A 10,807-nucleotide genomic window follows, 5' to 3' on the forward strand; every position below is an offset into this window, starting at 1 on the left:
GACACAGGCAGAAAATGACTCTTTTTGTGATTTCTGTGTGTTGCCGTTAAAACGGCGTTTGATTGCAGGTGAGCGAGTTCTGTGACTGGCCCATTGACTGCTGTACAGACATTTCCAGCCACCTGTAAGGGGACTGGGTAATGTTTTACACGTTTTGGAGAGAGTGGTCCGGCTTTTGCGAGACATGCACTCTCTCTTTTTCTTCCTATGGCTAGGAAGACTGCGGTGGAGGGTGGGCACAGATGGTTGGCCACAGCCTCCTCGAGGGGCGGGGTTCCCTCGTAGCCTCTTTCTCTCGCGCCGTCCACCGAGGAGAGCGAGGAAGAGAAAGAAGGCTTCAGGCGAGCAGAGTGCGGGGCTTTCCACGACTTTGTGAGTTTGTCGTGAACTTCGGGGAAGAAAGGGGAGGGTCTCTGTCGAGGGGCCTGCCGGCGCCCTTTGCAGGAACCACTCGTCCAGCCGGCTGCGGGCGGGTTCTTCCGGAGAAGACCAGTCGAGCCCGAGGTCTTCCACGGCTTTGGACAGGATGCGGACGATCTCTGAGTCCATGCTGGTGCCCCTGCTCGTGTCCGCTAATGTCGACGGCGCGGGGTCGAAGGCCGAGCCCGGCCAGTCGTCGGATGCAGCGTCAATGGAAAGGCTGTCATCCTTTTCACCGTCGTCCCCTGACGCGCCGAACGAGACGAGACCCACCGCTCCGGAGGGGTGCTGGTCTGCCTGCGTGAATTGAACTGGCGGCAGGGATTCCTCGGGTGGTGGTGAAGCACGCGGGGACTGGCCCGGCGTGACGTCACTGAAGTCTGCGTGCTCTGGCGGCCTCCGTGAGCGGCGCTTTTTCTTGCGCCGCTCGAACAGAGGGGATGGCAGCATGGTGGTAGCAGGCTCGTTCGCGGCGAAGTCGGCAAAGCGAGCACGCAGCTCGGTGAGGCCCAGGGAGTCACATTCGGGGCATCCGCCTCGAGTGAGAGCAGCTTCTGCGTGGTCAGGTCCCAGGCAGCGAGCGCAGAAAATGTGACGGTCCCCGTCAGGAAGAGGGCCTCTGCACGAGGCGCAGGTCGAAGGCATTTGAAACAACGCCTCGAATTTGCTCTTTTACTAAATGACAAAAAAGCGTCGCAGAGGCGAACACTTGCAAAGTAGCTTAGTAAAAGGATATCAAGGTGATGCGCGCCGGATGGCGTAGCAGAAGGCTTTGAAGGTGGCTGAAGGCGCCGGCGTCCTTGTAGCAGTCCTGCTGTAGGCTTGTCAACGGCGGGCGAAAAGACTCCAATAATCCGGAGGCTCCAGCGAAGAGAAGGTCTTTGCTGAAGGAGATTAAATCTAAAGAACTCTCATGACGGGGCGCCTAATATATAGCTTTAGCCACGCCCATCTTGGCAGGCTCTCATTGGAGCCTCATTGGTTGCGCGTTCAGAGTCGCCCCGTCATTGGTTCGAGCAAGTTGCCGCAGCACAGCCAATGACCGAGCTGCCTCGCTCATTGCTGTCTGCTGTGCAGCTGCAATGCGTTTTACATAAAGACTTCAATATTTCTCGAGAAACTGAGTTTTCCCATAGTGTAAGCTACTTACGCAATAGGAGAGACCTCTCGAGAGGGAACCGCGGATAGCTGGAAACAAGTCATGAGTGTGTAAGTACTTTGAAATGGATTAAACAAAGCTGTAATAAATTAGCAATAAATAAGCTGTAATCAAACAATTGATGCTCACTTGTGTTTGACGTTATTTTTTATATTATTATCTGTATAATTATTTTTCAGCATCTGAAGTAGGCTACCTTATTTTGTTGTCGATGTCCCAATGTGGATCAATTTCACTTTTCAGAGAGCTCAATAAAATATTCAAATTATATTTTGGTTGTATTTGAAAAATAAAAATGTAATTATGTAAAATAGGCACATAATATAGGAATATCGATTGCAGGGCCCTGAATTGAAACTATATTGTGCTCGGTCAAAGGAAACTTGTGTCTCTGCAGATCAAAAATTGACGTTTTCCAAGCAGTGGCCGTTTCCAAACCGGGATGGGTTTTTTTTTAAAATGCTTTACATGATTTGCCTAATACATTGAGATTCCCTACTTTCATTGGATAGTTCAGAGCTGTCCATCCTGTTTGGAAACGTCCACTGATTACTATATTGAGATTTCCTAATTTCATTGGATAATTGAAAAACGCCCATCTCGATTTCAAAACACCCAAAGATTGAGAAACACCCATTATTGTTCTGCAGAGACCTTTAAGACACATTTCCGTGCTCGCAGAGCAGAAGCTTAGCTTAGTAGCATAAAACAACTTCTGCTGAAGTCTGTTTCAATGGCAGTGCCCACAGCAAAGAATTGTTATGGTCTATGTACAATTCATCACAAATAATTAATCTAAACAGACCTACCTCACCTTTCAATCATTACTCGGGGATGCTGAAGTAAAATGTGCCCTGTTTTATGATTTTAAACAGGATGTATGTGAATAGGGAACACTTAACATAGAAAAAGTATGTTATTTATTAGAGGCATGCAAGAATATACTACAAATAAGAGAACATTTACACATTAAAGAGCATTAGAACAAGACAGGGCTATACTTTAGCATTTTTGCTATTGCAGCGTTGCTATGCAGTTAGCATACTTTTTTCCTAAATTATAGAAATTCAAGTTAGTCAAGGTAGTTTGAAGATCACTATTCAACAAGCATGCTGGTTTTTTGTTTTAGTTTTTTTTGTGTGTGGGGGGGGGGGGAATTTACTTCAGATTTCACTGACAGCCTAGTCAGTGAAATCTGAAGTAAATAAACTTCACATGGCAGTTCTTGAACACAAAACTAAAATGTGCATCAGTTAGGGGTGATAGAGTGATGTTCTATCTGCATGCAGCAACTAAACTGCATTCTGATTTCATATAATGTTAATTGCTAATATAGATTCTGTTAATAGGTGTTCATGAAGCTTCTTGCACTGTTAAATGTTCACTGAATGGCATGTGCCATATTTTACAATATAATACAGGTATATAAAGTACAGTACTCACTTCTTGATTTAGAGTGTTATTCTCCATTGGATTAGAATTTGGTTTAGCAACGGAAATGTTTAGAAACAACCAAGAAGCTCACAAAGTAATAATTCGACTCAGCCTGATAATAGCTGGACACTAAAATGTCTGTCTCTCTCCAACAGATGTTCTGCTTTTCTGCATTGGTAGACAGATGCCCTCCCCTCTGTCACTCACACCACAGTGTTTATCCATTTATAAGTTTCATAGCTATAAAAAAATACATTAAAACATGGTCAGTTTTGAGCAACATGAATCTTTATTCAAAAGATATCATGACATGATTAGACGTTCAATACAGGTACTGAAACATACATTGTGTTATTCTACTGCAGCTACATATTTGGGAGTCAAATAATAATAACACATGCAAAAATGTACACCATTTCATTGCCAGTTCACATGACAGCTATTTTTAATAAGGTTATTAATCCCTAATAATGTGGGTCTTGAAACTAGTAAGATCAGTTCGAATCAGGCAAATGAGAGGCCTGATTGATTCAATTTTACAACTTATGCATGTCTTCTAAACGGCACATTCCGTAAATTCATAGGCTTGTTGAGACAGTTACAGAACAAGCAGACAGACTCCTTTTAACTCCTGATTGGTGAAGCCAGAGAAAATCCACATACTTGTTCTTCAGCTCCTCCAACTGGTTGGCTGAAAAATAAATAACATATTATTTCATGCAAGATTCAAACTCTAATCACTTACATATCTAATAGCCCTAAAAAAAATTCTAAGTTCTTCTTCTTACTGTTGGGCAAATTAACAAGAAACCATCAAACATAGAAGATTGTTTAGAGTATTATTAAACTTTATAATTAAATCTTGACTAATCATTTAGCACTGCTATTGAATTAATTCCTTAAATCATATTTGTGTTCCTACTGGAACTTGAGGTTCAGTCTTGTTACACATTAGTACCAGTATGCATTTTTTTTTTTTTTTTTTTTTTTGTTGCTTGTTCAATTTACTTAAAGGGATAATTCACCCAAAAGTGAAAAATCTCTCATCATTTACTCACCCTCATGCAATTCCAGATGTGCATGTCTTTATTCTTTCTGTAGAACACAAATTATAATTTTTTTTCTCGTAAAAGAGTAGGGGTGTAACCCTGGTGTCCTTGCCAAATTCCGCCCATTGGACCTTATCAATCATGGCTTCCTAATAATCCCCTTCCATTAAATGGCTCTATCACTCTACTATCTCCTCTCCACCAATAGTTGGTGTGTGGTGAGCGTACTGGCGCACTATGGCTGCTGTCGCATCATCCAGTTGGATGCTGCACATTTTTGGTTGTTGAGGAGAGTCCCCTGTTCACTGTGTAAGCACTTTGAGTGTAGTGTCAGAAAAGCGCTATGTAAATGTAACATTTATTCATTCATCCATTGTTTTAATCAATATTTTCAGAAGTGATATGATAGGTGTAGGGGAGAAACAGATTATTAAATACGCATATTAAAGTCCTTCTTTGCTAGAAATTCTTCTCTCTGCCCATTAGGGGGCGAAATGCACGAAGTATGCGAATCACCAAAAACAAGAAGAAGAATGTGAAAGTGATCCGTTTCTCACCTACACCCATCATATCACTTCGGAAAACATTGATTTATCGATTGGAGTTTTATGGATTACTTTTATGCTGATGTATGGGATTTTTGGTGCTTCAAAAATATGGCACCCATTCACTTGCATTGTATGGACCAAAAGAGCTGAGAAATTCTTTGTTTGTGTTCTGCATAAGAAAGAAAGTCATACACATCGAGGATGACATGAGGGTGAGTTAAGGATGAGAGAATTTTCATTTTTCGGTGAACTATCCCTTTAATAAAAATTAACTAAAGAAACACAATTATAGAACATTGTCACTTGATTTAATTGCATTCTATCAATTTACATTTCTAAAATGGAAGTTTACTTAATTAATCTGAGTTGGGAATGTAGAGTTGTCAGGGGGATTTCCATTTCCCAGCATTTTTAGCATGGGACTGGATAAGAAGAACCAGTGTTGTAATTAAATGTTATTTTATGCATTTTATGAAGGATATTTGTTCATGTTTAATGTTATATTTTTATTTTAAAAGAGTGTCTGTTAATGCTGGAGTTTAGTACTTAGGTTGAGGATTAACTTTTGCTTTCAAGAAGTGATGGCAGAAACAAAGCTTTTCAAAACTTCGAGTCAATTGAACCAATTACTTCGCAAAATGATTCACTGTTTAGAAGCACTCGAAACACAACACGCTGAGGACATCTGCTGGTCACAGGCGTGTAAATGCAATGAGAAGACATTTGTGTTACTGTAGCAAAAGCAGCTACAGTGACAAACACAATGCATTGACATTTATTTATGCCCTGTATTTTATTTTTAACGGTAATCTACAACATTGTGAATAAACAGATCTGAATCTTTGCAGAATATGTAATTCATATATAAATTGGCCTTTTAATGATTATGATTTTTAAATCATTTTAAATGTCAAACAATACTTACTGTTTTTTTGTTTTGTTTTTTAATTCTAAAACAACACTTAGCTTTGTTTTTTATAAACAAATGTAAAAGTATATATATGCTTATACATATTTTGCAATATATATTTGAAAACAAAACATTATTGTAATAGACTACGCTCAGTCAGTGAAGGACTCAAATATGCAGAGCTATAAATTAAAACTGAGTGTGTGAATCACTACACTATGCAGCAATTTTATCAGCACAAAGATGTGAAGGCACGATATCATGTACAATAGTTGAAATTCTTGGTTGATTTTTTTGCAAAACAAATCTCTTCTAAATATCTAAACAAAATATCTACGTCGCTCTTAAATTTCTCTTATACACAATATTTTTTTGTGGGAACACAACTCAGTGTGATTGACAGGGAACTTAAAATTACTGAATTCAAATCAGCAATTTTTGTTTGAATCAGTCTGATTCTATGGATGTAAATTATTGCTGAACTGACTCAAGATCAGTTACAGACTGCATTTAACACTGATTCAAGTTTTCACTCTGGGATCAACCCCCCTCCGAAAACTGTTTTCAAAACAGTATGACGTAACGAAGCCTCTTTTGCTGAAAACGCGTGTCTTGGCCTGTTTGATCACTGATTCTAAATAAATTATTCGTAAAGGTTTCGAAGATTCATGAGCATGTGATTTGACAGTGCCATCATTACTTTTGAAGTGATAGTTGCTATTAATTGACAGGTCAACTGTTTCACTGTCCTTGCACTTGCTCACCTGGTTTAAACTAATGATTAATAAAATAAATACATTTGGACCAACATATGGAAATGCATTAAAATAAACCTTAGTATATTGAGTTTGACAAACCTAATGAAGTTGAGTTAAAGTCGAATTCATTTGAAACCTAATCCAACTAAATTAAATTGGCTCAATGGCACCGACTTAATCTCAATGAAAGATTAAATTACTTGTAAACACTTTCAACAATTTAATTAAGTAAGGGTAATGAATTAATTGTTTTTCAATGATATCTTTAACTTCTATCTGCTTAAGTTTTGTTACAAACACAATATTGTTTTGGTAAGAAAATACATGCAAGCAACACTAAGATTATAATGCAGGCCTTTTCAGAAATGTACTAGCATGAACATTTTACAACAATGTCAAAAACAGTCAAAGAGCTACGAAGACCTACATTATGTTAATGATATTGTATCATTTAGTCAATTAAACCATGCTTCACTTTCAAAGGTTGCCCAAATCCAAGAAACCCATTCCAGAAATGTAGTGTTAAACTCACGCAGTGTGCGCTTCTCTCCTTTAGACCAGTACTGTCTCTCTGTCTGCAGTTGTCTCACTGTTTGTGTATGGGATGTTGAGGTTTCAGAGAGCTTTGTGAAAGCCTAAAGCTCCTAAAGAATAAAATAATATGCAAATTATTTACCTGGAACTTGCTCTCAATTCTAATTTTTACACTGTTAGACAAATGGCAACTACAAGGAAAAGATAAGGTAACTGTTTTTTACGAATATATAAGTAAACCACAACTGACCGGAAAAACACTAACTAAATTATATTCAAATATATATTACGAAAAAGTAAAATAAAATTCCATTCAATTAACTGCAGAGCGAGATTACACAGGGATTTACCATATTACAGGTGTTCAGGAGCTGATGTACAGACTGGAACACACTAGCAATGGAACAGAGAGAAGAGGAGGCTTTCTGGCAGTACCCCTTAAAGTCAGTATTGTAAACATGTCTGAGAGCAGTCATGAGCTGAGCCATGTCTGATATGGCCACTTTTATCTTCTGCTTAACACAAACAAAGATTTTTGGAAGAATATTTCAGCTCTGTTGGTCCATACAATGCAAGTAAAATGGTAATCAAACGTTTTAAGCTCCAAAAACACATAAAAGTAATTTATATGATGCCAGTTGTTTAATCCATGTCTTCAGAAGTGATATGATAGGTGTGGGTGAGAAACAGATCAAGATTTAAGACCTTTTTTACTATCACATTTACTTTCACATTCTTCTTTCGTTTTTTTTGGCGAATCACATTCTTAGTGCTTTTCATCACCTGCTGGTTGGGACCAGAGATTTATTATAAAATATTGCTTAAATATTTATCTGTTTCTCAACCACACCTATTATATGACTTTTGAAGATATGGATTCAATCACTGGCGTCATATGGATTACTTTTATGCTGCCTTTGTGCTTTTTGGAGCCTCAAAGTTTTTGTCACCATTCAGCATTGTATGGACTTACAGAGCTGAGATACAGTGTTCTTCTAAAAAACATTTGTTTATGTCCTACAGAAGAAAAAATGTCATACACATCTGGGATGGCGTGAGGGTGAGTAAACAATTTTTGGGTTTACTTTACCTTTAAGGACAAAAATCGATAGAAGGTAGAATCGATACAGAGCCTAAAGATGTGTGTGTCTATAGAAGTTTTCAGTGTGAACAACTGTAATTTATGTCCTTTTCTACAGGCAATTATGTAAAAGTGTGTGTACAGAAGTGCAAACAATCATAAGTCAACCACAATCCAACATTTATGTCCAGTCTACATGACCTTACCGTACACATCCAGACCTGTTTGTGAACTTTTTGGGTTTACTGTGGTTTCCATTCACCCTTGTCGATTGAGTGTGAATCAGATGTTCCCGGATGTGTGCAGACCATGGATAACAAGTTGGGTTCAGGAGCAGAACCAGATCAGAAGAGTGATCCTGAGACATAAGCTCCCCAAACAGCTCCTCATTCTTTACATTTTCATCTCCAGAAGATGAACTCTGTCTATGTCCATCAAAAACAAATGACTAGCATGTTAGAGAAACAAGACTAGATGAAATTGTGTTTGGATCCTGAAAGGACTTAAGTCAAGACTAATGAACCAAGTGCTGATTATATAGTTTCAATGGAGGCAGACATAAATTAATGGGACTTGATCAGCTAAATCACACCATAGTAAATCTCAGGTTTTGTTTGTATATGGTATATTTCCCAAACTGGGGTACGTGAGGTGACAATGGGGTCATGCGGAAAAAAAAAATTGAAGATTAAGCGTCATTTTAATTTCATCCCAGTCTAAAATAACATTCAAACCAAGTTCATGTATTTCTCACTGGCAAAAATGATTTTGTGAGCCCTCTAATGTAGAAACACTAAAACAGTTGTGTCATAAAGGTCATATAAATAGAATGCAATGGAAAGCCCCATATTTTGCGGTTAAAAAATGATTAGCGACATAGCTAAGGGATAGCTAGTAAAATGGATACTTTGCTGTATAGATCTGTTATTTGTATATAAGGTGAGATGCACAGGGACTTTTGATTCTGATGGTTTAAGTTCAAAAGTTTTGATGACAGCTGTCAGATGTCACTTGCATCGGTGTGGCCAAGCCATTTTCCACATTCACTCATTCATTTTAACTCGCATTTGTTTGCACCCTAGAGCCCTTTTTCTTCAGCAAATGAGATCAACCTTGCTGATAGTGTCAGATACGACATAAAAATGTACCTTGAGCTGACTGTGCTATTGCGCAAATACATCCCCGCAATGCTCAAAGTCGACAGGTGTTATGCCATACATGCAATGATACGAAAATCCTGAAACAGTACCGGCAGCTAATTTTGCACACAGGAAGCAAATTATAAAAATAACTTATGTGAATGTTATCTATGCATTTGAGAGGGGGTACGCAAAAGGATGTTGAATGTTTGGAGGGGTATACCACTGCAAAATGTTTGTGAATCACTGGTATATGGAATCTCTTAACACTTAACACTTAATTTGAAGTACTTGGAGTTATGTAATCTTCTAAATTAAATGTTACTAAGGTCAGGGTTTTACAAACTTCTTGATGCCCTGGACTCCCAAATATGATGATCCCCTTACAATATCAAAGCTATCTATTTTCATGGTTAAGTAGTATGCGGGAAAAATTGTTTGTTAAGCATTATATTATTAATATATATATAATTATATAAATTGTCATTGTACTAAAGCCAAAATAAATCATTTAAATATTATCTGGAAAATATGTTTGTATTAAGTCAGTGTATCCTTTTCTAACAACTATTAAGGCATCTTTACACAGCCAAGTGATCCTGCTCTGTGCCTGCTTAAAGTTTAGTGTAAAGATGCAATGAAGCTTAAAAGCCAGTCTACCTTAAGCCTGCTCTAACCCATCTAAGAGCAGCCTTAACTTTGTTTTTGTCATGACTGAGCTTATATTTCACAATTTATTTTGATATTTAAGGTATAATTTCATATTTCTATATTCAAAAGGTTATATTTAAAACATGTATCTCATTTTTTAAGCAATTGTAATGTCTGTGTAAATGCATTTATGCCTGCTCTGAGCAGCATTAAACAGTCTGTGTAAATACCAGTTTAAATGCAACTTCTGTGCCACCATGACAGTGTAAAGATGGCTTTTGAGTAATGTTAGATGTAAGATGTTAAAAACCTAAAGAGAACAACATTTTCAATCATTTAAAATATATTTTGTAGTTTTTGGAAAGCAGAATGAAACAGTAATTATTTCAAATTGAAATTTGGTAAACGGTTTTTACCTCTCTCTCTCTCTACAGATCCCTTAGCACCCCCTTGCAGCTCCCGGACCCCAGATTGGGGGCCCGGATTGGGGGCCAGAAGGCAACAGTTCAAAAAGGTAGTGGGCTGGGTGAGTGGGATCCAGAGTGATTTTTACAACTTTTTTCCTCACATCTTTTCGCTCAGCAGTCCGAACTGTCCTTTGTAGTCTTCTGATGGCTGATTTCGTAGCTGCACCAAACCAGACAGTTATTGAAGTGCAGAGGACAGACTCAATGACTGCTGAGTAGAACTGTATCAACAGCGCCTGTGGCTGGTTGAACTTCCTCAGCTGGCGAAGTAAGTACAACCTCTGATGGGCCGTTTTTACAATGGAGTCAATGTGTGTCTCCCACTTCAGGTCCTGTGAGATGGTAGTGCCCAGGAACCTGAATGACTCCACTGCTGCCACAGTGCTGTTTAGAATGGTGAGGGGGGACAATGTTGGGGTGTTCCTCCTAAAGTCCACAATCATCTCCACCGTTTTGAGCGTGTTCAGCTCCAGGTTCTTATGATTGCACCAGTGAGCCAGCCATTCAACCTCCTTTCTGTATGCAGACTCATCGTCATCTCGGATGAGGTCGATGACAGTGGTGTCGTCTGCAAACTTCAGGAGCTTGACAGAGGGGTCTTTGGTGGTGCAGTCATTGGTGTAGAGGGAGAGGAGTAGTGGGGAGAGCATACATCCC

This window comes from Xyrauchen texanus, chromosome 35, assembly GCF_025860055.1.
Source record: "Xyrauchen texanus isolate HMW12.3.18 chromosome 35, RBS_HiC_50CHRs, whole genome shotgun sequence".
Lineage (NCBI taxonomy): Eukaryota > Metazoa > Chordata > Actinopteri > Cypriniformes > Catostomidae > Xyrauchen > Xyrauchen texanus.